This window comes from Nyctereutes procyonoides, unplaced genomic scaffold (genome assembly GCF_905146905.1).
Source record: "Nyctereutes procyonoides isolate TBG_1078 unplaced genomic scaffold, NYPRO_anot_genome, whole genome shotgun sequence".
Classification (NCBI taxonomy): domain Eukaryota; kingdom Metazoa; phylum Chordata; class Mammalia; order Carnivora; family Canidae; genus Nyctereutes; species Nyctereutes procyonoides.
In genome coordinates, this window is record NW_026575020.1 from 11,198,753 (window position 1) to 11,226,638 (window position 27,886).

The window sequence follows — 27,886 nt, forward strand, 5'->3', positions numbered from 1 at the left end:
ATTGAGGATAAGCTCTTTAACAACTTTAGATAATACTCAGGAGTAGATCCTGAAGCAAATGTGAACACAGCTCTCTCTCTCTCTCTCTCTTTTTTAAAGCTTTAACAAAAAAAAAATTGAGGATTTAATATGCAAGCAAAAAGTCAAATGGAAAATAGTCCTTTTATGAAATCTTCTGCTCACTGAATATTTTTATAAAGCTGTGGAACAAAAATAGATTAAGACCTAGACTACACTAGTGTCCTTGCAAATGAAACAACTAAATCCTCCCACCCCAGTCATTAAGGATTGTAGGAAATCTCTTCTTAGGATACCAATGCATATATCATAAATAAAATCAACATTGGAGGATGGGGAGGAATATGATTGTCCAATGTTAACTAAGAAAGGTAAAGGGAAAATAAAAGTAAGTAATCAAAAAAGGTGACCTAAGGAGGAGTCAAATGCTCAGTTTTCTGTTTTATCTTTGAGCCTACAAGAAGAAATTTATCTAAATATTATGACAAGTTTGCAAGTTTTTATTTACACTGATGCTACAACACCAAGCATAAAGTATTGTATTCTTATAGAACAACCTCAGCTTCAAAGGCAACAAACTCTCTAGGTAGGTATCTCTAATGACCCTCAGGCACTCACTCTCATATATTTAACTGAGAATATTCTTTTCTTCTTTATGACAGCACAGCTGGTAACTTCACAGACAGGGGTATATTGTGCAAATTGCTAGATTCAGTGTTCTCCTGATAGTCTGTTTTTTGAAATCCTTTGGGATTCTCCTGTTCATAATAAGGTCATAGATAATTTGGACATTGACTTCCTGATATTCTTGTGTCTAAATCCAAACCAAATTGAAGATCTTCACAAAGAATTGCAATCTCTGTGCCCTACAATGTCCACTGATACTGGCAGAATTGTAGAGGCTGAACCCACGAAAGTTCAGATAGACCAATCCAAAGCTTTCCCACAACACTTTTTCACAACAATCTCTAAAACTAGAACCAAAGAGAGACTAAATCAATAAATGAAAGCCTAATAAAGATACATTCTATCTGTACCAGTTATTGTAATACTGGTGTAATGATCCAAGTCAAGAAACAGGCAAGGATATAGATTTTTTTCAAGATTGTAGGGCCATCAATAAAATTCTTATTTCCAACTTCCCTGTGGTACTAAAAACAAATACAGTTTTATATTTGGTGCCACATGAGGCTATAAAATTTATGGTCATAGACTGGTATTCTGTTTCTTTATTGTCCCTTTAGTCAAGATAATCCATACTTCCTTACCTTCTCCTGGCAAGGTCAACAATAGACCTGGACATTTATGCTTCAGGATTTACAAAGGTATCTTCTTAGTTTTCACAAGTTCTTTGCCAGGCCCTTCATAATCTGATGAATCCATTTGTTATGGATGTTGTTATTCAACTTGTGGATGACATTTGGCCATAGAGTAAAGAGGACTTGAACTCAAAGATCAATTCTTTCTATTTATATACCATTTTAAAAAATTTTTAAAGCTTTATTTTTTTAAGTAATATCTATACCCAACGTGGGGCTCGATCTCACGACCCTGAGATCCAGAGTTGCATGCTCCACCGACTGAGCCAGCCAGGCGCCCCATCTATTTACATACCATTTTAGCTCAAGAAGGACATAAATATTTCCTAAAATAAATTACAATTTAATCAGTAAATGTGCATTAACCAAGACATGAACTATTATTGGAGGTAAGTTACTTATTCTTGACAGTCTAAGAGCCATATTAAACTTTCAGAAGCCAAAGACTAAGAGAAAATTCAAAGAATCTCTGAGTCTTGTTAGCTATGGTAGGTGATAAGCTCCCAACTTGTCTGAAATAGACACTCTTCTTTAGGACTTAAATAAGTCTTCAGTAACCAAACTTCTTCTTTGGAAACATAAACATGAACAGTTTGTGATTTAAAATTAGCCTTATACAGTTCTCATTCAGGGATATAGGGAGCTGGAAAGAATGTTGTTACTGAACATACAAAAACAACAAAAAACTAGACAAGGCTCTGCCCTGGGCATAGAGCCTGCTTAAGTTTCTCCCTCTCCCTCAGCTGCACCTCCCTGCCACTCATGTGCATGCACATGTTCTCTCTCTAAAAAGAAAAAAAAAAAAGGTATGCCTATTTCCAACTATATTTACCTTGGTCTCTACTGCCCTACACAAAAGGCAAGAAAAAACATTAAGTCAAGAGACTATTAAAATCATATCGATGTATGACAGATGTTGCAACTACTAATTTGAAATTATTACAATTAGGGCAGCCTGGGTGGCTCAGCACTTTAGCGCTGCCCAGGGCCTGATGCTGGAGACCTGGGATTGAGTCCCACATCTGGCTCCCTGCATGTAGCCTGCTTCTCCCTCTGCCTGTGTCTCTGCCTCTCTCTCTCTCTCTGTCTGTCTCTCATGAATAAATAAATAAAATCTTAAAAAAAATAAAAAATAAAATTATTACAATTAAAGTGTTAAAAGTTCTGGATCACCTGGATGGCTCAGTGGTTGAGCATCTGCCTTTGGCTCAGTTCATGATCCTGGGGTCCTGGAATCGAGTTGTGTATAAGGCTCTCCACAGGGAGCCTGCTTCTCCCTCTGCTTATGTCTCTGCCTCTTTCTCTGTGTCTCTCATGAATAAATAAATAAAATCTTCAAAAAATAAAATAAAGTGTTAAAAGTTCTAATAAGAAAGCTGGGAAACATGCTAGATGAAATGGATAATTCCATAAGATAAAATGAAACAATAAAAAATAAAATAAAATAAACCACCAGAATTAAATAACACAATATAGAAAACTTTGACAAGCTTATCAGGAGTAGACTTAATACAGCCAAGGAAAGAATTAGGGAACTTGAAGATAGGTAAAGAGAAATCATCCAAACTTAAAAAATGAAGAAATAAAAGGAGTAGAGGAAGAGAAAAGAAGTACAGAGCTCCAAGAGTGTGGGACAATATCAAGCCTTCTGCCGTTCACATAATTGCAATCCCTGAAGAAGAGGGACAGAGGACAGAATAAATTTGAAGAAATAATAGTTTGTTTTCCAAAATTAATGACAGCAACCAAATCCAGGATGCTCAAAAAACATCAAGAGGGAAAATTTGAATTCTGTTCAAATAAAGAAAGAAAAGTCACACACATAAAGGAGTCATATTGTCATATTTAAACTGTTAAACAAAAGACAACTCTTGAAGGAAGCCAGTTTAAAAAAAATACTACAAATGAAGAGATAAGAATTATAGAAGACTTCAGAAACCATGTAAGCTAAAAGATAAAACAGTGACATATTTAAAGTGCCAAAAGAAAAATCTCAGCCCATAATTTAATATCCAGTGAAATATCTTTTTTTTTTTAATGAAGGGGAAATAAAGTCTTTTTCAGACAAACAAAGAATGTGGGAATTCATTGCTAACTCACCTACTCTCCAAGAATATTAAAGGTGGTTCTTCATGCAGAAGGAATATGGTACCAGACACAAATTTGTATTTAAATGAAGTATTGAAGAACACTCAAAATGTATGTCATTGCTTTCCAAAACTTGGCCAATATAAATCAATTCTATATCTTGACAAATCTACCATTTTCCAGATCCTGGACTCAGATCTCAGATGTTCTGTACTGTGTTTTTCCTTTCTGGCATATTCATTTAATTTTTTCATAGAGGTTATACCTCTTATCTGGAAACATCCTTTCCTGGTAACCTCTTTCTAAGACATGTTTAGAACTCCGACAAAAATGTTTTTTTTTTCTAATTATGTAGGAATAATAAAATTAGCTTTGCTCAATCAAGAAGCGTTATGATAGTCTTCTTGTTTGAAAGTCAAAATAAATAACAGACACTTAAAACTTTTAGCATAAAACAGAGGAGAATATATTTATAACCTCAGGTAAGGCAGGGTTTCCCAATGAAAAGGTACATTGATTCAACCACTTTGACAGGTAACTCCACTATTCCTAGCAAATTGAAACATAGGCATACCAACCAACCTAAGAATCCTACTTTGTGACTTTATATGAACTAAATCACACATAAGGAAACATAAAGTCATATCCATTACTATGCCATTTGTAAGGGTGAAAATGTGGAAGAAATGTAGCAGAACCTCAGTTGAGAAAGCTTACATAAGTTGCTAAATGATGACAGAATTATGTCAAGCAGTAAATATCAATAACATAGATCTAATCATTAACAATATTAAAAATAATTTTGTATTTGAAAGGTTACATGCAATGTAATATACATACTGTTGTCCCCCTTTATCCACAGGGGATAGGTTCCAAGTCCCCCCACTGAATGCCTGAAGCCACAGATAGTATTGATTCCTACATATACCATGTTTTTTTCTATACATGGAGAGCTACGATAAAGCTTAATTTACAAACTAGATGCAGTAAGAGATGAACAACAATGACTAATAATAAAATAGAATAACACTATACTATAATAAAAGCTGTGGGAATGTGGTCTCACTCTCAAAGTATCTTATTGTACTGTACTCACCCTTCTTCTTCTGATGATGAAATAATAAAATGCCTACAAGATGAGATGAGGTGAGGTGAATGATTGACTTCCTGAATACATGCCAAATATGGTTGACCACGGGAACCTGAAAAGGCAGAAAGTGAAATTGGATAAGGGGTGGGGACAGCAGATACTGTATACATCGAAACCACTATCTAATAATTGAATTATATAAAGTTGCTCTTTTTATTTGGTCAACTATCATCACTTTCATCGCATTCAACCTAATATAAGTTGAAACACATTTAAAGAATAGCATATATTTTCTGTGGGTATTGTTATCAGTAATTAGCTAACAACTTACTAGCTAACCAAATTTCTTGACTTTATAGTATATGTCAAGCACAAGCATTTTACATGTATTAATTTAGTTAATCCTCATAATAACTCAATAAAGTAGATATATTATTACACTTTTTAAAAGATCTATTTATTTATTTGAGAAAGAGAGTACACACATGTGAAGGGGGGCAGAGGAAGAAGGAGACAAGTAGACTCCCTGCTGGGTGTGGAGCCTCAGTCCAGTTGGGCTCAATTGAATGACCCTGAGATCATGACCTGAGCCAAAGTCAAGAGAGAGTCAGAAGCTTAACCAACTGAACTACCCAAGTGCCCCTACTTATTTTTATAGAGCAGCACTTTGAGGCCAGGGAAATCATGTAATTATTCAAATAAAGAGAAAAAAAAGAAAAGATATGTTTGAAAGGAAGTACACAAATCTTAGGGTAGAGTTTACCCATGATGAATAAGGTAGGTGAGAACCAATAGTGGACAGAGTGGAAAGGGATTTATGTTTTATTACAAATAAGCAAACACATAAAACAAAGAGGATGAGGGTTAGTCAGAATGGAAAAATGTTATATTTTTTTTTATTTCTTGGCAGTTCATAATTGTCTACTACTTAAATTTTAATACTTAAAGTTTGAAATCTTTTTTTTTTTTTTTTAGTTTCAAAAGAAAGACAACCAAACTCTTTGTGAATTGCTCCCCCATAATTCTTAGCCTTGTTCAGCTCTAGCAGATACTGGTCTTTAAGTGATCTTCAACATCCTCCAGAACAGCTCTTGATAATAACAACCGACATTCATGTGCCAGGAAAGCGTCTGTAAGAAGTATAAAGAAAAGAGACATATAAAAAAAAAAAAAAAAAGGAAAAGAAATTTCCTTCCCCAAATATATTGAATCTCTGCAACTTGGGAGTTGCTCAGTAAATATTTTAGAGTTCCAAAAATCATAGATGTATTTAGCTTCCTGCACATGAACGATAATTGCTCTTTGAAATTACTCAACTGAAAAGCAGTAAAAGTGGAAAACTTGAAGTAAACTAACCACAGGGAAGTAATCAATTCACAAAACTCAAATAATGAAAATGTTGTAGTACAGAACACCTCTAAATTAGGGTAAGATTATAGTCAGTGCTTCTCATAATTAAGTTTTTTATTGAATTTATTTGACATATAACATTGTGCACTTAAGATGTAAAATGTTGCTTTGATTCATTTATATATTGTAATATGAATGGTGTTGTAGTGATACTTATTACATTACATAATTACAGTAAAATATTGCCTAAATTCATTACACTGTGCATTAAATCGCCATGACTTATTTACTATGAGTTAAGTGGGAATCTACTTAAGGATCAAAGAACAAATACAGGAAAGATATGGTTGATTCTCCTAATTTATTTTCTTTTAGTGAATTAGCATAAAGTTTACAGGACAAAGAGATTTTTTAGTCATTGTAATTGTGGTTGGAATCATAACTATGTGAGGACAGGCATGAAAGGCTGGGTTTCTTTGGAGGTTCAATGTCCCTCAGGATATTTTTCCTTCAATGAGGATGGAACAGGAGATTATCTGGGCAGAGCAATTCTTCCTGGGAGGAATTCCAATACAGCTGAAAAGGTAAATTAGAACCTCAGGCTGCTTCTCTGAGGTGGAAAGTTCTGGACGGATTGCCTTCCAGAAAAGTGGTTTGCTCTTATTCTTCCCTTTTACCTTTACAGGACCCTGCTCTCTCCCTCTGCTCTTCTCAATGGCTCTCTTATCCTCAGTTAGAGGTAGGAATACTCTGATTATTTTAACATCCCTTGATTACACATTTAAGAGACAGTTGCCTGGGAATAGAATTGATCTGGGTTTGTGAGGAAAAACAAATTTGGTGTAAGTAGCATTGCATTTTCACTAGTGAAAGAAACCTTGAATATCAAACTCTGAATTTGGTTCTTAATTAATACCCGTGATGATTTTAGATACGTTTCATACAAAACAATGACAGTGAGGGAAAGAATTCTCATCCTAAAATTCTTTAAGCCTTAATCTGATGGAAAGATTCAGTGCCATTTGTAATCTCTTTCCTTTCTTCCTGTTATTTAGCAAAATAGATATTTGGGGTCTCAAATCAGTTTATGCAGTTTTGTATTATATAGCTCGGGCTTCCCCAAAATTTTAACTACTACTCACAGTAAGAAATAGATTTCACATGGGCAGCCCTGGTGGCCCAGAGGGTTAGCGCCGCCTTCAGCCCAGAGTGGGATCCTGGAGATCCGGGATCGAGTCCTGCGTCGGGCTCCCTGCGTGGAGCCAGCTTCTCCCTCTGCCTGTGTCTCTGCCTCTCTCTCTGTGTGTGTCTTCATAAATAAATAAATAAAATAATAAAAATAAATAGATTTTACATAATATTCATATATGTATATATATGTGTGTGTGTGTGCTTCTTTATGAAAGTTTCAAGAAGCAATACTTATCATTCTTTGCATGCTACACTCTTATATTTCCACCCTATTCTTTTTCTTTTCTTTCTTTTTATTTTTAAAGATTGTATTTATTTGTTTGAGAGAGAGAGCTTGCCAGAGAGAGCCAGAGAGCACCAGCAGGGGGGAGCAGTAGAGGGAGAGGGGGAGGGAAAAGCAGCAGGGAGGCCCATGAGGGTCTCCCTTCCAGGACCAGGGGATCATGAACCAAGAGCTAAAGGCAGATGCTTCATTAACCGACTGAGCCACCCAGGCACCCCTCACACTATTCTTTTTCAATGAAAAAAGTACTGGTTCTATTTTGTTAATTTCATGACCTTGTCCCAGGTAACAGACTAGTTTCTAAGGCACTGGTTAGCCAATGTAGATAAAAATGTGTTTTAATTCCTGGAGACCTGGGATGGAGTCCCACATGGGGCTCCCTGTATGGAGCCTGCTTCTCCCTCTGTCTGTGTCTCTGCCTCTCTCTCTCTCTCTCTCTGTCTCTCATGAATGAATAAATAAAATCTTTAAAACAATGTGTTTTATTAAAGCAAAATATATATGTGATGTATATATGTAATACATATATAACACATACAGTATATATGTACTGTATGCATATAGCATGTGTATAATATATGTTAACACGTATATAATTTATATATATATAATATCTATATATGGTATTATTCAATTGCCTCATTCTTGTTTCTAAAATTTTAGCTGTAGTAGTAGTAACATACATTTTAATGTATGTTAAAGTTGGCCATTCAAAGTAGTAACATACATTTTAATGTATGTTAAAGTTGGCCATTCAAAGCAATGTTTTTACTGGTTTTGATTTAAATCAGAACTTTATGTGAACAATAAAATAATTAGATAAGATTGGATGAGCTCACAGGGAGATGAAAACATGGTACAGATTACTCCAAAATTGATATGCATGTAAGTATACTCAGCTATCTATATACAAGATATCCTTTCAATTCTTCTTTAGTGATAAACTGGTAAAAACCTTTAGTCAGGTATGATTAAAAAATAGTCTTTCTACATCGAAGATTCTCAATAAATGCTAGTTCCTATTTAATCTTCACTCTGTATTGGTCATTTTGAGTCCCAGCTTTACAGATACCTGAAGAAGATGCCATCAGGTATCTTCAGGCACTGAGATTTTTCTTTCATGGTATAACTCTTTACATCTAAATAATAATGGGAAATTTTGCTAAACTCGTAAATTAACGAGGTTTTAACAATATTTGTGATAAAATCACAATAAGCTACAAACAGTTGTCTTATTTCGGCCTTCTTTATATTTATCTACATTTTTTTTCCCCTGCTGTGGTTGTACCTAATGCAGAAAAGTACTGGTTTTGGCTTAAATAGTTTCACCCATTATTGGAAAATACTGGATGCCATCGGAGGCAAATGTGCAGCGAAAACTGAAAGGAAGCCTCCTGCTTAGGAAGAGCAATATTAGAAAGTCTACCTAGTTGTGACTGAATCTATGCAACATATCCTCTTCTTGCAGTAAATAACTTTTTCCTTAAACGTAATAAAAGACTTTTTTCTAAAACTTAGTGTTATAATTAATACCTTTGTTTATAGTACACCCAAAAGGAAGAAGATTAAAGTCACATATTTGGAAGATAAGGAAATAGGTCAAATCCTAAAACTAGAACCTAATTCTCTAGCAGCCTATAGGAGTTGAGAGACAATGCCCAGGCTTGTGTGTAGACCTCTTTAAGGGCCATTAGAAGAATTGCATTTTAGAAAGATTATTCTGATTGCAGTCACTATACCCAAGGTCAAAGCAAGAGGAGAAACAACCTCCACCACTTTTTAGCTCCATAGTTAATAACTTCTAGAGTGGAGTAAAGGAAGTGAAGGATAGCTGGGTGCAATACAGAGCAATGCAGGAACATACAAAGAGGGACCAAGTCTTTAAAGGTGAAGAGGGAGGGTTAAGGAACACTCAGTTTTTTGTTTGTTTGTTTGTTTGTTTTAGATTTATTTCACAGAGAGACAGTGGGAGCCACGAGAATGGACAGAGGTAGAGGAAGAGAATCTCCAGCCAACTCCCTGCTGAGAGCAGAGCCCAACACGGGGCTCAATCCCAGCATTCTGAAATCATGACATGAGCAGAAATCAAGGGTTGGACACTTAACCAACTGAGCCACACAGGCACCCCAAGGAGCACTCAGTTTTATTGAGAACCAGCTATTTCGTCCATGATTGAGTTATTTACAGTTAAAGGCTCAAAGCTACAGGAAATTCAGGTGCTAATTATCCCGAACTCAGGGAGGAGAGTGAGCCAGGTTCTTCACTTTATTCTGCTTTTTCTAATAACTCTCTACAAAATCTGAATATTAAGTATTAGGAGTATAAATATTTAAATGAAACAGAATAACTTAGTGGAAGAATTAGAATAATAATTACCTAGGTGTAACTAGATTTCACACTCATACATCAGAATTGTAATCAGCTACACATACATTTGAATCTGAGCTATTTGTTTCAAGGTTTTATCCTTCTCTCTGCTACTCTTAAAGATTTTTTTTAAATATGATTTATTAAAAGATACTGTGGGTTCTGCATATACATTTATCTGAAAATATCTAGATGAATAAACTGACCTGGAGTATTTTCAAATGGAATGGGTTTCAAAGTTGAAAGAAAATCAAGATTCATTCAGTTGGGGTGTCAAGAGTCTAAACAATGTGCAGCACAATTACAAGCACCTCAAATGGCCTTAACCTTAGCTCTGTGCAGTCCCTTACAGAGATGGTTAGCATATCATAAGACATCATTGGGATGCCCTCCCAAGTGAAGTTGTTGGCAAGAAATCCACCAACCTTTTTTTTTTTTTTAAAGAGTTCATTTATTTATTCATGAGATACACGGAGAGAGAGGTGGAGATAGGCAGAGGGAAAAGCAGGCTCCCTGTGGGAAGCCTGATGCTAGACTGGATCCCAGGACCCCAAGATCATGACCTGAGTCAAAGGCAGATGCTCAACAGCTGAGCCACCCAAGCGTCCCTCCACCAACCTTCTAAGGCAACTCTTGAATGTGCTCTTTCCCACCATTCCTTCAGACGATTTTTTTCAACAGGTAAGTTTTTATTTACTGACTAGATGAGCTAATATTGTCTTCATTTTTAACAGTAAAACCAACCCCCCCCCCAAAAAAAAAGTCCTCGCTTGGAAAACACAGGCTTTCTCACCAGAGATATTTTCTGTTTATGCATTTATTCAGCAAAAATGTTCATTGTGCTCTACTCATGCAATTCACCAATCCAAAAAGCATTTCTTGTGCACCCTCCTGCATGTCATCCCTATGCTAGCATCTGAGAATACAGAAAGGAAGACACAATCCCAATTCCCATTCTTCAGATTTTACAAAATAAGCAGAATAGTAATATACATGAGTATCATTACTTCTGTGAGATACTGCCATAAGGGTTTGAGTAGAACTTAGAGAGCTAGAAGCCTGGTGACTGTAGTATCACCCAGATGAAATGGCTCACAATGTACATTCAGCTATGACATCAGATGACCTACTTTGCAGTCTACTCAAGCCAATTCTGCTTAAAGCCTAAGAGAACAGCTGAATCTGGCTTAGAAATTTTGTGTTGGAATCCAAAAGGGCTTAGTAGCTCTATGCTTCTATGGCTAGATTTTCATTTAAAGGTTTAGACCATCTGTCCACTTATTTCTCAATGCACTGTTCACTTCATGGAAACAACTTATTTTTTAAATGTGTACCCTACCTGTTAAATGACATAATTGTTAAATCAAGTAGACAAGAAACTTCAGAAATGTACAAAATATAAGCTTGTGGTTTAATAATAGTACCATGGAAATATTTTGATAATTAACTTAAATGTGATTTTCTTATAGGGATAATAAGAAATTTTATAACAGGGATCCCTGGGTGGCGCAGCGGTTTAGCGCCTGCCTTTGGCCCAGGGCGCGATCCTGGAGACCCGGGATCGAGTCCCACGTCGGGCTCCCGGTGCATGGAGCCTGCTTCTCCCTCTGCCTGTGTCTCTGCCTCTCTCTCTCTCTCTCTCTCTCTCTCTCTCTCTCTCTCTGTGTGACTATCATAAATAAATAAAAATTTTTAAAAAAATTAAAAAAAAAAGAAATTTTATAACATATTTTTTAAATAAGCAGTATAAAATCCTCTTACAGATTGAAATAAAGGGGCTGAGGTGGAGGTCAAATATAATGCATTTGAGTTGTCAGCAGGTATGTTTGAAGTAGTGGGCATTGATGAGTGACTGACAAGCAGAGAGGAAGAGATAAATATGTATGTGAAGGGTTTCAATTATTCATTGTTTCGGGTTATGTGAAGCAGTGTGGTTATTAACCATTATTGGCGAGTGCGTGCGATCGTCATGCGAGCTACTGGTCATGATTACTGTTTGGTATGGGTGGGTCGAGCAGGGCTAGAAATGAGAAGATTTTTTTTTTTCCACAAAATCCTTTGTTGGTACAGAGAAGGAGAAAGGATAGCTCTACACACTCATTCACAATAGTTCCTGTGAGAGGATGGAAAGGCGGGGAAATCCAGTTGTTTCTTTGAATATTATTAGACACACACACACACACACTACCACACACACATTGAAATTCAGGTGCGATTGGGTCACGGTAAAACTGTATTTGTGGTAATGATAACTATATCAAAAAAAAAAATATCATACTTATGTGCACTCTGTCTGTTGTTGCATGGATTAGGATGGGTTTGACAGTACAGTTGGTGGTAGATGTGTACGGTAGACATTTTTCATGCTGGGTGGGACCAGTGTAAATGGCATTGGTCGCTAATAGGAAGTCTCCTGGGCTGTGAGGGTTTATGTGGTTGGGTATTTTAAGCTATGGCAGATAAGTCGTATTGGGAGTTGTTTGACTTGTTGCACAGACCCAAGTGTTTGGGGTATGATTTTTTATGTTGGTATTTATAGCAAATGTTTCGGCGACCTGAGGAGATAATTCCACATACTGCCTGTGGGTTATCAGGGCGTGGGGGTTTAAAAAAGAGTTGTGGGGAAATACTCTGGATGAGATAGTTTCAATATTTCATTTTTCCACTGGAGCCCACACATTATGCCGACAGTAATCTGCCAGTAAAGATGTCTATGAGCAAAACTGCAAAACATCTGTCTTTGAATAGTCCCTAAACTCAGGAGCATCAGGGCATCTGAGGTTTTGCTTCTCTTTGAAACACAAATCATGGAAATGTATTCAAATCAGTCAGCTCTCACAGCCTTTTCAGGCCACACAAGCTGTACACCTTAACAAATCATTTGTTTATTCACTCATTCAAACAAACAAACAAACAAACAAAATATTTATTCATCATTCCCTATTTCGATAGCATAATAGTGAATTTTATGTTCTTTATGTAGAGAAATCAATCTACTCCACAAAGATTGTGTTAACATGGTAAGAATCCAGAATTCTCTTTAGAATGGATTTAGCTTCATCAGTAAAAATTCTGTCTTGAATCACTTATTTTTCTGAGAAAGAGAGAAATAGAGCATAAACAGGGGGTTGGGATAGAGGGAGGGGGAGAGAGAGAATCTCAAGCAGATTCCCCACTGAGCACAGAGCTCCACAAGGGGCTTGATCTTATGACCCTGAGACTATGACCTGAGCCAAAATCAAGAGTCCAATGCTTAACTGACTGAGCTACCCAGGCACCCCTATATGGTATCATTTAAAGGAAATTCAGGGATATGTGTCAAAATTCTAGCCTCCTAGCTTCCACATTTAAATGGATTGGGTAATGCTCAGAATCACCCAGCTAGCAAAGGGTCAGGGTTAGATTACCATCCAGCTGTCAGTCTGAAAAATTTCTCTCTAAATATCTCTGCTCTACTTTGCTAGCAATCCTGCCCACTCTGCCTTATTTCCTTATGGGCGGCCAGAAACTCATACTGAGTTATTTCATTTTAATAATGGCACCAGAGAAGTATCAGTTCCTGTTAAGCTACTGGAATATGTTTTGACTTTTCTCCACTTTTCAATATTAATACTCTACTTGTCTTAACCTTTGTGGTACTCTGACTGAAGCAAAGATTTGAAATTCTATTTTCCCCGGCATTGATCTGATACAGGATTGGCACCACCATACCACTGGCACTAGTATTTTGGTCTCTGATGTTCTTACTAATAGATTTTCCATCTGTTACTCTGTCATTTTATCTGTGTATAACTATATTACTTTATGTAGCAGTAGACCAAGGCAGCAAAGACAGGGTCTCAGTCACTTTCTGACAGGGTAATTTAGTCAGAAATCTGCCCCATTCAGTATCTGATACATTATATGTTTATTTCAGCAATAAACTAAAAATGATAAGGTTCCTAATATTAAGATGTAAAGCACAACTTTCAAACCAATTGGGTGCTTTTTTAGCCTGGAAAGTATTTCAAATGTTCTACTGCAATACTCTTATTTGAGTTTTATGAACAAGTACAGTAAGAACAAGGAAGACAAAAATGGAATGGAAGATCCATCTTGATAAGTAACCAAAGCTACACAAAAAGAGAGAAAAGCAAAATGTGTACCGTAAAACTATTAAATCCAAATGTGGTGATATTTTCAGAAAATAAAAAAGTTTTTATCAGAAGTTAGATAGGATACACATCTATCTTGAGAAAGCAAGATAAGAAAAATTAGCTAATCCTGTTGAAATGTGCTAGTAGTAATAAGTTAACACTTAATCCACATTTACTTTTAAAAAAGACAAAAATAAATATATTTGTATATGTCAGAGCTAAATATAAAACACACTTGCAAACAAATAGTACATAGAGGAAGAGATACATACCTGAACTGAATAAAAATTTGTTGTGAAGAGCAAAATATCCAAAAACCTAGGAAATGAAGAATAACTACTTATCATTAAAGCAAATGCAAAACAAAACAATAACCAAAATCTTCAATAAAGGTACTAGGCAGAAGCTATCATATGCATACTTATGTTCAAATTTTTAAGCAACAGAAAACCTCCAAGCTATTTAAAGTGTTTGAGTACATTTAAAAATAAAAATCTTTCAAATACATTTTTACTGAGATTATATAGCCTTAATATTAGGAGAAAATTACAAAGGCAATATAAAAAAAAGAAAATTATGAAACCATCTATTTTATGAATACAGATGCAAAATGTTTTCATCCGAATCTCAAAAAAAATCAAAATCCAACAAACCAGACCCAGAACTAAAACAAAAACAAAAACAAAAAAAACCATGACAATCTGGGACTAATTCCAAGAATGTAGGGGTGGTGTAAAATCTAAAAACAGTATATTATATCCATAGGTTGATGGTAAAAAGTTATCTTGCAAAAGCTGTAAGATTATTAGGTAAAATGAATGTAACTATTTTACTTGACTGACTCCCAGAAGAGATGCTTTTAAACAGATGGCCTTGTATCTACTACATGAAGTACTGTGGGACTTGGGCACAGACTCACCAGGAGATTCTGATCCCAGGAAGGGTTATGGAAAATGGAAGGTGGAGACAACACACTGAATTGAAGATGGAACACAATCCCAATTGAACAATTCAACATTAGAAAGGGACTGGAAAAAGAACACTAACCCATCATCATTATTGTTTTTGAGTGGTAGAAATACCAAGCCAATTTATATTCTTTCTACCTGTTTACAAATTCCAAAATTATCAATATGAGTCTATATTATATTTATAATGGAAAAAAATTGTTTATAGAACTGTGACTGAGTATTTTTGGTGGGGGTGAGAGGGCATTGTTCTTAGCCTATAGAATAAATATCTTATATAGTGTGGTTCTGTTTCAGTCTATTTTCAATGTCTCCAATGACAGAACTTTCGTTGTTTCATCTGCAAGAGTTTCTGGGTTTTGTTTTGTTTTGTTTTTCTTTTAAGATCATAATATCTTGAAACTATTCTTTTTCTTCATGATACATTTTTCTTTTATTAATGTCTTCCCGTGGTCTTTGAAAGGGAATTTCAAAAAGCTCAAAGAAGTCAATCTCTTTATACGCAGTAAAGGTTTGTGTTTCTTAAATAACTTTAATCTTAATAACTTTTTGCTGTTTTTATAAGGTACTCTCTTTCCTACAGCCGATTTGCTCTTCTTTCTCCCTCATGCTGTCTACAAAATCTTACTTTAATTATACCAATGCTGAAACTCAAAAGAAAGCCTCAGCACAATGGATTTATTCTTTTTGGTTTAATTTTACCTGTTGAAAGAAGTTTTCTTTACCTATCAGGTAAAGACACCCAAATAGAGTTGAATTTTATTAAACTACAGCTAGGTTTCAGTTCAACGGCTTTTTTGAAAACTAGATTTGGTATGATGAAGGTCAGTCACTACATTTTTTTCAGATAACAATGCACACATGCCATCTGTCTCCCAACTATTATTCTTTTCTTACGAAAAGGAACATGTTCCCTCTTCCCATGCAATATACATGCCTACTCTAAAATCCCTTAAATTAAACTGAATGAAATATAGTAGCTTAAATAAAAATCAGCCTGGACAGAAAATTAAATTAATCATGCACCTATTCAAAGTTCAGAAAATACAATCTTAAAAGACTCAGTCTTATTAAGGACAAGAAGAAATTTGAGTTCTAGACCACTGAATAATTTCATAATGTTTCTGCTATAACTTTTTATTTAATTCACTAACTACACTGATAGCATTCATTGGCTTCCCACTGCATGCTAAATAAAATCCATACTCCTGGCCATATCCTATAGAGCCATGATGTGCTTCAAGCTTTCCTTTGTAACTTCCTGCCACATCCTACCCCTACCATTCTGGCTACTTTTTAGCTCCTGGAGGACACAAGCGTGTCCCACTTCAAGGTCTTTGCATTTGTAGTTTCCTTTACCTACAATTCATTTGTCCCCACTTTATTAGCCAACTTCTTCTAGTCTTTAAGGATGAAAACACTCCACTTGAAGAGACCATCCTTTCATTACTTAAACTTTTCAATCTCTGTATCCACTTTGGTTCTTTCTAGGCATGTATTCCAATTTGCAATTACATATATATATACTGGACTTCTTAATGTTTGTCTCCCTCTCTAGATGCTAAGTACCAAGAAAGGAGGAATATTGTTAACAAACCACTAAGCATCTAGCAGAAAGTAAGCAGACAGTTTATGGTCAATCAACATTTGGTAAGTGAATAATCAAATATACAGACAGACATACCTACAAATTATACCAATGCACAGATACTTTAAAAGCTCTTCTGTCAGGTCATGATCCCAGGGTCCTGGGATCGAGTCCCACAGAGGGCTCCCTGCTCAGTGGGAGTCTGCTTCTCCCTTTCCCCCTGCGCCTCCGCCAGCTTGTGCTCTCATTCATGCTTTCTCTCTCTTTCTCTCAAATAAATAAATAAAATCTTGGAAATAAAATAAAAGCTCTTTTGTAATAAGCCATGGCTTAAATCTTACAGCAAATATTTTTTGACCTATTTTGCTGATAAGTGTATATCCCAAGTTCAAAGTACCATACAATGATTAACAGAGACAAAAAGTCCAGAGAGTCACAGAATATTAAAGCCAAAAGAAATTTGAAATGTCTCACTTTAATTTTCTACTCTCCTCTGCAAGTTAATAAAAGGCAAATTTATTTATCTATCTATTTATTTATTTATTTATTTATTTATTTATTTATTTATTTATTTTATTCATGAGAGACACAGACAGAGGGAGAGCCAGAGACACAGGCAGAGGGAGAAGCAGGCTCCTCGCAGGGCGCCCGATTCGGAACTCGATCCCGGGACCCCAGAATCATGACCTGAGCCAAACGCAGACACTCAACCACTGAGCCCCCAGGTGCCCCTAGAAGGTAGATTTAGACAACATTCCAAGTACAAGAACAGGGAACCTGTAAGAGCAGCAGTACTACAAAATAAAATAAATGAATTTTTTAAAAGGAAAAGAAGAGCTGAAAATTCAAATTGGGTCTCAAAATTTTTTGCTTGATCTAGCCCTGTCTACAAACCATTGTTTTCCACTCATTCTAAATTCCATCTATATTTTTAAATGAATATTTTTACAATAATTAAATGAACGTTTGATTAAAATATAAATATAAAATATAAATAAATTAAATTAAATAATATAATTAAAAATCATTTTCCATTATTTCAGGGGGGATAATCTCTCTCTGTCTCAAGATATTTGATCATATAGTTTTAGTTGAGTGACTACCATGCCCTATAAACCACCTTAAAATAACACCCCTTTGTTTCTTAAAAATAAATCTACTGTCCCTGTTTTATTCTGTTGTAGCACCCCTAGTTTCTTAAATAAAATCCATGTGAATTTTTTCCTGTGTGGTGTGCTTGTGTCTACTCCCTTACTTGATTTATTTGTAAGACATATATTTGCATCTATTTTCTTCATTACTTGTATTAGTTTGGGGGGGCTGCCTTAACAAAGTACCACATTAGGTGACTGTAACAGCAGAATGTTATTTCTGCACAATTATGGAGGCTGGAAGTCCCAGGTCAAGTTGTCCATAAGACTGAATTCTTCTTAGGCCTTTCTGCTTGGCTTGTAGATGGCCACCTCCCCACATCTTCACTAGGTCTTGTCTCTGTGCATCTTTGGGTCCCAATCTCCTCTTTTTTATAAGAACATCAATTATATTGGAACACTCTCCACCCTAAAGGTTTCATTTTAACTTAATTCCACATTTAAAGACCCCATCTCCAAAACACAGTCACATAGTCATATATTGAGATCCTAGGTGTTAGAACTCTTAGGGACCATAATTCAGCCCATAAAACCACTTGTATTCCCAGTACCCTTCTCATACTTGGTATACAATAGGTGCTTTTACAAAACAAAGTAAACAAAAACCAAAAAAGATGTTTGTAAAAGAAATGAATAATTTAGTGCAGTACTTCTTTGTTGGGTTAAAAGGAGGAAGAAATAAACCATTTTTAAATGAAATCCTCTAGAACACCTTTGCAAAACTGTACTTCTAGTAAAAATACAGTGATTATGGCTTTTAAATATTAAACAGCCATGTTTTTTCTGAAAGATTCAGGTAGGTTTCTTTTAAATTAACACCTCAAGAAAAGATAATCCAATAAACTTTTTTGGCTAGAGGAGCAAAAGAGATAAATCTTGAGGCTAAATTTATGCATGATTTCAAAGACTCCAAAGTTTTTAAACACTGTGTTTAGCCTTAGCTGTATCAGACATATGAAGAATTTGTAAACTGAATCTTTCTTATAAATTAAGTCATTGCTCTTAAATTTGTGAAGTAGATGCATTTGGAGTTGGATCTTTTTAGGTCAATAATCAGATAATACCTTTATAGCTTTCTCTGTGTTTTAGAATAATTATGGGAATAACCATAAATATTAATTTCTATTCAATATGTATGTACTCTGGAATCCTGAGGTGTGAATAGCAATATCTTATTACGCGAACCAGAGTATTCATTAAGTGCTTTTGGATAATCTTTAGAGAGTACATTAAAATTCAAGTGTTACTATGCATATGGGTAGTCTGTAAAATGCAAAGAAAGTTTTCAGAATTAACCACTGAATATATTCCTGGAGCAAAAACTTATTAATCAAAATATCAACATGAAAGAAAAGAAGTTCAAGTGGTTACACGAAGCCAAGTTTTTTGACAATAAACTCAAAGATACTTTAATACAAGTATACTTTAATACAAGATTGATATTGCATGCCACATTACAGAATTCCAACAGTACATTATTTATATCAATGCAGTTCACCTGGAAATGCTTTGTTGTTGCTGTTTTGCTCTTCATTGTTATTTTGTTCTGTTTGATTTTGTTTTGTTTTTATACTGGTAGAGTGTTCGCATATATTGTGAAACACCAGAAAAGAAACATTTCAGAAATAACACTATGAATTTTGATGGTTTCAAAGGTTTTTAATTTTATTTTTTAAGTATCATATGCTACAATTTACTTTTTTTTGAAGTACAGGTTCTATGAATCATAACCATAATAGTTATTGAACCATAACCATAATAGTTACACATGTGTGGATATGTGTAACTATTCCCATAATAGGACAAAAACAGTTCTATCATCACCAAAAACCCTCATGTCATCTCTTTATAGTTACCTGCCCTTAAGCCCAAACCCTAGAACACAGTGATGTTTTCCCTCAGTATAATTTTGTTTATTTGAGAATGTCATATAAAAGGAAGCACATCCTACTTGACCTTTTGAGACCAGCTTCTTTCACTCAGCATAATACCTTTAGAGTCATCCAATTTGTTGTTAGGTATTGATAATTGATTTCCTTTTACTGCTGAATAGTGTTCCATTTTATAGAATCATCCTATGTATTTATTCATATCTCACTGAAGGACATCAGGTTGTTTCTAGTGCTGGCGATATAAATAGAACAGCAATAAACATTAATATGCAGTCTTTTGTGTGAATCTAAATTTTCATTTCCCTAAGATAAATGCCTAGAAGTAGGGTTGCTGGGTCAAATCGTAAGTGTACTTTTAAATTTATAAGAAACCGTCTAATTATTTTCCAGAGTGGCTGTAAAATGTTGTATTCTTACTACAATGTCTGAGAGATCCATTTGTTCTTCATCTTACTAGAATTTATTGTTTGTTTGTTTTTAATTTTAGCCAGTCTCATAGGAAGTACAATGGTTTCTCAGTTTGCTTTTTTTTAAAAAAAGATTTTATTTTTTAAAGTAATTTCTATACCCAATGTGGGATGCAAAATAATGACCTTGAGATCAAGAGCTGCGTGCTCTACCAACTGAGCCGGCCAGGTGCCCCCTTCCTGGTTTTAATTTGTATTTTTCTGCAGGTAAGCAATGTTGAACATCCTTTCATGTGCATACTTGCTATTCTTATATTTGCTATAAAGTGTTTGCTCAAATCTTTTGCCTACTTTTCCATTTGGTTGGTTATTTTTTTTTATCATTGTGCTGTATTTTCCTTGGTGTATATTTCATCCAAGTCTTTGGTGGATATGTGATTTGCAAGCATTTTCTCTGGTTGGGTAGCTTGTCTTTTCATTTTTTAAAAGATTTTCTGCAAAGAAAAAAGTTAATTTTGATGAAATCCAATTTAACATTTTTTTTAATGGATTATGCTTTTGGTTATCTTAGAATCTTTTTGCTTCACCTTAGGTCACAAAGATTTTTCGCATACTTTTTTTTCCTAAGAGTTTTATATTTTTATGTTTTATATTTATAAACCATTTTGAGTTAATTTTCATATATGTGGGAGGCTTAGTTTGAGTTTTATTCTTTTACGTATGTATAATCAATTGTTTCAATACCATTTGTGAAAAAGTTTAACTTCTTTTCATTGATTTGTTTTTGCACCTTTGTCAAAAGCCAGTTGTCCATATTTGTTTGGATCTGTTTCTGAATCATCTATTCTCTTCCATTAATCTTGTCTCCATACCTTTGGCACCACCACACTGCTTTGATTATTTTAGCCCTTTGTAATAAGTCTTAGATTAGTAGTATGATTCCTCATACTTTATTCTTCCCTTTCTAAATTATTATAGCTTTTGCCTTCTGATATAAATTTTATAATTACCTGGTGAACACAAAATCATCTCCTGGAATTTTTGTTAGTATTGTGTTAAATTTAGGCATCAATTTCAAGAGAACTGACATTTTTGCTATATTGACTACTCAAATCCATGAATATCCTATGTTTCTCTGTTTAGGTCTTCATTAATTTCTTTCATCAGAATTTTTAAGTTTTTAGTATACAAATTCTGAATATGTTTTGTGAGTTATATATTTTGTGACATACATACATCAGGATTCCATTTTGGGAGTTTATTGTAATGGGTTTCAAGTTTTCTTTTAAATTCAGGTTTCTAATTGTACACTTCTAGTATATGGTCATACAATTAACTTTTGTGTGTTGGTTTTGTATCCTGTGAACTTGCTAAACTCACTTATTACTGCTAGGAGATTTTTTTAAATGAGATTTTCTACAAACATAATAATGTTCACTATAAGTATAAACAGTTCTATTTTCTCCTTTCTAATTTGTATGATTTTTAATTTCTTTTCTTTGCCTCACTGCATTGGCTAAAACTGCCAGTACTGGGATGAAAAGGAGTGGTAAGTACAAATACCTTTGCCTTCTTCTCAATCTTAAAGGGAAAACATTTAGACAATATTTTTTAAATTTATTTTTTATTGGTATTCAATTTGCCAACATATAGAATAACACCCAGTGCTCATCCCATCAAGTGCCCCCCTCAGTGCCCGTCACCCAGTCACCCCCACCCACTGCCTACCTCCCCTTCCACCACCCCTAGTTCGTTTCCCAGAGTTAGGAGTTTCTCATGTTCTGTCTCCCTTTCTGATATTTCCCACTCATTTTTCTCCTTTCCCCTTTACTCCCTTTCACTATTTTTTATATTCCCCAAATGAATGAGACCATATAATGTTTGTCCTTCTCCGATTGACTTATTTCACTCAGCATAATACCCTTCAGTTCCAACCATGTCGAAGCAAATGGTGGGTATTTGTCGTTTCTAATGACTGAGTAATATTCCATTGTATACATACACCACATCTTCTTTATCCATTCAACTTTCGATGGACACCGAGGCTCCTTCCACAGTTTGGCTATTGTGGACATTGCTGCTATAAAAATCGGGGTGCAGATGTCCGGGCGTTTCATTGCATCTGTATCTTTGGGGTAAATCCCCAACAGTGCAATTGCTGGGTCGTAGGGCAGGTCTATTTTTAATTCTTTGAGGAACCTCCACAGTTTTCCAGAGTGGCTGCATCAGTTCACATTCCCACCAACAGTGCAAGAGGGTTCCCCTTTCTCCACATCCTCTCCAACATTTGTGGTTTCCTGCCTTGTTAATTTTCCTCATTCTCACTGGTGTGGTTTTGATTTGTATTTCCCTGATGGCAAGTGATGCGGACCATGTTCTCATGTGCTTGTTGGCCATATCTATGTCTTCCTCTGTGAGATTTCTGTTCACGTCTTTTGCCCATTTCATGATTGGAATGTTTGTTTCTTGGGTGTTGAGTTTAATAAGTTCTTTATAGATCTTGGATACTGTCCCTTTATTTGATACGTCATTTGCAAATATCTTCTCCCATTCTGTAGGTTGTCTTTGAGTTTTGTTGACTGTATCCTTTGCTGTGCAAAAGCTTCTTATCTTGATGAAGTCCCCATAGTTCATTTTTGCTTTTGTTTCTCTTGCCTTCATGGATGTATCTTGCAAGAAGTTACTGTGGCCAAGTTCAAAAAGGGTGTTGCCTGTGTTCTCCTGCTCATGGATTGGAAGAATTAATATTGTGAAAATGTCAATGTTACCCAGGGCAATTTACACGTTTAATGCAATCCCTATCAAAATACCATGGACTTTCTTCAGAGACTTAGAACAAATTATTTTAAGATTTGTGTGGAATCAGTAAAGACCCTGAATAGTCAGGAGAATTTTAAAAAAGAAAACCATAGCTGGGGGCATCACAATGCCAGATTTCAGGTTGTACTACAAAGCTGTGGTCATCAAGACAGTGTGGTACTGGCACAAAAACAGACACATAGATCAATGGAACAGAATAGAGAATCCAGAATTGGACCCTCAACTTTATGGTCAACTAATATTCGACAAAGGAAGAAAAACTATCCACTGGAAATAAAGACAGTCTCTTCAATAAATGGTGCTGGGAAAATTGGACATCCACATGCAGAAGAATGAAACTAGACCACTCTCTTGCACCATTCACAAAGATAAACTCAAAAAGGATGAAATATCTAAATATGAGACCAGATTCCATCATTTAGATGCTTTTGAAAAGCCTACCACTTTTGATGTACCAGGTGGCATAAGAGAAACCAGTAACCAGCTGCCTCTTTTTTCACAGGTAAGAGGTCTTTGATTCTATCTACCAACTATAGCCGTTATAGTTGGTATAATTTCTATTCTGAAACTTTCAAATAACACCCTAAGACCCAACCCTTCCACATCAGCCCTCTTTGGGAAAGAAGAGACCTCTCCAGCTACAAAATGCCCAAAACTGACAGTTGACTGCTAAAAACTCCATCTATCTTGTTGGCAAGCAGGTCCACATACAAAAGAGACTTTGAACCTAGGGTCAGTATTTGTTTCAACCTATAATTTCAATTCATATTTTCTTTCCTAAACTAAACTAATATGAGCAGTTTCTTTGCTTTCAAATATTACTTAATTCTTTTAGACCAGCCAAAGGTCTAGAGATAATACAAATATTAATATGATGTCTAAGTAAGCCACAAAAATAATTCTTCAACAAATATCAACACACATGCATAGAACACATGAGATATATACCTGCATGCTACGTTAAATACTTGTATTCATATGAAATGCATGGTATGCAAATATATAATAAACATACAAAATTGTATAAATTCCTCTTAAAACCTGGAGGTAATTAATAGTACTTAACATTAATAAGTCTCTCAGACTCTCAGAACTCAAGACTAAAAAAGGAACTTTTGAATGAACAAATAAAGAATAGAATACTGACTCTCCACCCACATCCCAGGACTATGTTAAAGACTCAGTAGATAATAGGTATAAAGCCTTTTAAAAATCCTTAGAGAAAGTTTTGTGTAAATAATTTTTTGAATTTGCATACCCCATATGTATGCTAATAACAGAGTTTCTCTGGAGATGATTTCTTGCCTAGGGCACTATACATTAAAGGTGATATCAAGTTATGTTTATCTATGAGAAAATAAAGCAACACTGGTTTATCCAGAAGAACATGAAAGCTCAAAAATAAAGTCACCAAAAAAAATGATGCATTACTTCAATAACACTTTACCTTCTTATTGCACATTTCATCAGAAAGATCAATAAAATGTTTCAACTAATAATAAATGTAGGAATTATTCAACCTCCTGTCTTCGCAAATTGTCTCAAGAATGGAAGACAATAACTGTATTTACACCAACCTAGCCACATAGTTCAATGATTCAAGGTAGAAAGTTAAAATCCCAAAAATTACAGACTGTCAGGAATCATGTCTATCAGAGCTTGAGTCAGGAGGAGACTGACCCAGGAAAGTAACCAAAATCCACATACTAGGATTTTGCATTTTGAAGTATGCATCTGATTTTTAATAAACAAAAATAAAATCTACAATTGTTCATTGTTCTTAAATTTTTAAAATAGGGATCTTACCACAAATATCTTGAAATTATTAACAGAGGGATCAAAGGGAGAAAACTGAGCTACTTTCCATCATTAGCCTAACTTTTTTTTTGAGGTGGGGGAGTAATGAGTCTTACTCATGGTGAATGAGTCTTACATAGCCTATCTGTTGCAAAGCTCTCCATCATCAGTGAAAGAGCAACCTCCTTCAGGCGTGTTGTTGCTAGGTTACTATTAAATAGAATTACCGTAGTGTAATATATTCATAAAGAAAGAGTCAGGAGATAAGTAAGAAAATAATTATAATAACTTTGTCATGTTTATGCAACTTGATGCATTTATATGTCCAGAGGCATTATTCTAGGGGGAGGAAAGAAAAATAGAGTTATTTTCCACTTTGAATATCCTTAGTGATTCATTGAATGTCTCTTAGATAACCCAAACACCTTGAAAGCATTTCAATTAAAGAGCATACTTAAGCCACATGTCTAGGTTTCTGGATTTCTCTGAATCAATATTGCAGCTGATTGGCACAAATGCTGACATTTGACAGAGGAAAATTATAAACATTATTTTGAGGGGAACTTGCATTGTATATATTCTAGTTTACAACCATTGGAAAGAAGCACAGAGTATATCAGCTTAAGGATTATGTAGTTTAATATCCAACTATCAAATAATATGTTCCATCAAATAATGTTTCTTCTACAAACAGCTCAATGTAGTTAACAATTTTACTTGCTCTTGTGATACAAACCAAGATCATTTCTGTATTACAATCATTGGACAAGGTTTTACACATGAGACACCCTAGCCAGAAACTTGTAGATGGGGATTGCCATCAATATGTTTTTAAAACTTAATGGGTCATTGATGAGCACCAGAGCAAAGACCCACAGGTCTGTAGACCAGTAAATAGCACATTCTTCTTCCAGAAGGTTTTAAAATGAAAGGGCAGAAGAGCACACACCTTTATAATTCTGCATTGGTTATTTTAATATCAGTAGAATATCAGAATCACAATATATAATTTACACTCAAGAGGAAAAATTTTAACTGAATTTATTTCCTGCAGCAGGCCTCTTCAATCTTTCTCATTCACACTCCAGAAATTATATTGCTTTAGAGAAAATAAAGGGATAGAATGAGCAACTGACTCCATCTGTAAATTTTTAAAAATAAACCTACAACCAAAAATTGCACCTCTAAAGTGTGAGTTCGGGATTTGGACATTTTTTTGCAACTGAAGGGAAAAAATAAAACCTGCCAGGAAATGGAAAATAGAATTTTTTTTCCACTTACCACTTTATGAAAGTGACTGTAAAATGTGCAAAATCACCATTGACATTCAGTCAATCCCTGAAAAATAGGTTTGAGTAGGATAGAGGATTAAATATGAGCTCAACTATGTGAAGCATGTGTGACCAAAAAAAAAAATAATAATAATAATCCAAAAGGATAGAGAGTGCACCAATTTTTTAAAAAATTTATTTTCTTATACTGATGGTTTAAAGACAGAGACGAATGTTTTCAAAATTTGTCTCTGCCTTACAAAAAAGGTTCTATTTCTTCTACTTCTTGTTCCCGCATTTTAGACACTCAGCTAACTAGCAAAAGTTATTGATGTCCTTCATTTTAGGAAAATTCAGAAAAGTGGAGATCTACTAGAATTCTCAACATTTGAAAGAGGAATATTTTGAATTTCTACTCTGGCCATCCTTCACAGTTCTTATGTCTGGGCTGAAATCCAGCAAGCCAAGCTTTTCCTTTATTTTTAAATGGGAAACACCAGCCTGTTACCTCCCCTGCTTTTACCCTCACTGTCAGCCTCAGGCAGACCAGCTGATTCCTCTGGAAGAGGGCACAGTGCACTTGGGGTCCCTCAGGGCAGCCTCTGATTCCTCCAACCCTCAGGCAAAGGCTTCAAAGTCTGTAAGTGAGCTCCATCCAGCCTTGCCACATTTTTTCTGGCATGCTTCTGAGTGTTTCCCAAACTCTGAGGTGGAATTTTATATTTTATACCTTTATAAATATTGATGGTAATGTAGGTCTATTATATGTAACTTTAGATGACTTGGGTTGTAGTTCTGATCTCTAGAACTTATTAGCCTCATGACCTTGGATGGTTATATAATTGCCCCAAAGTTTAGGTTTTTCATTGATAAAATGTGATTATTAATATATTGCTATTTTTCATGGTCATTTCAACTCAAAAGGACTGCTGGCTTAGCCATATACTATCTGTTGGACAGTGAATGAATTACCTCACTTCTGGCTTCTCAGTATCTTCATCTTTACAATGGGGTTGTGTTTGTTACTGGATCCATGGTTCTCAATCTCTGTTCTGAATCACAGCCATTCAGGTTGGCTTAGGGGATGTAGTGGAGAAGAATGCAGGCAACAAGGTCTCCATCCCTCTTTCCCTGCTTCAGCCACAGCATCTTATGTCTGCACATTAGATTTTTGTGTAATATTCTTTCACAGCCAAATATATTTTATAGCACTGAAGAGGTGAACTCTGAGGTCACATTTAGCTCAAAATCTTTAAATCTAATTCACAGAATTGTTGGGCTCAAATTAGATAATGGTTGTTAGTGTGTTTTGTAAAATGCAAAGCTATCAAGCTGAGTGGCCTTGGAAGTATTATAGCATGGACTTAAATTTTCTCAGCTTGCAAAGTGAACTAACCTCCATTTTTTTTAATTGTCAGTCTTGGCTTGATTTCTCTTGCCCTTGCACCCTTATACTGCTCATAAAAGAACCAGTTTCTTGAACACACCCTTTCACCAGACTCTTTGATCCCAATCAAATGCTGGCCTCAGCCAATTTCAGCAGAGGCAGAACATATATTCATAGTAACTCTTCCCTCCCAATTGGAAGGGCTGAGAAAATAACCACAAGTCTATGCTAGGAATACGGATGTTCAGGGAGGATTTCCAGGTACCCATATTAACCATCCTAACTTCTGCACAAAAGTAAGTCCATGGCTGTCCATGCTTCCTTGAACACTACAACAGAGTGAACAGTTCTGTTTTAGCAATGGGCACTTTTCCAGGTCCTGCTGAATTCACCCCTTTCCTTAGTCCCATTCACCTACTTATAATGCCTCATCCCAAAGGTTCTCAGTACGAAAATGCCCAATTTTCAATCTAGCCACTCTGTACTGATAATGATAAAGAAATCATTCCACAAATATGAATTAGGAATGATTTGTGAAGACTCAATCCCACAAGTTTTTTTTTGTTGTTTTTTTTTGTTTTGTTTTTTGTTTTGTTTTTTGTTTTGCAATTAGCAAGAGGGTTTATTGAACGTTTGCGCAAACAGGCTCTCCGCCTCCGAGGAGGAAAAGAGCCCCGATTAGCAATTACAGGGATCTTTTAAAGGCAAAAGGAAAGAAACTGCCTAAAGGCAAAAGAACCGCGGGAGTCGCATAGCATCCAGG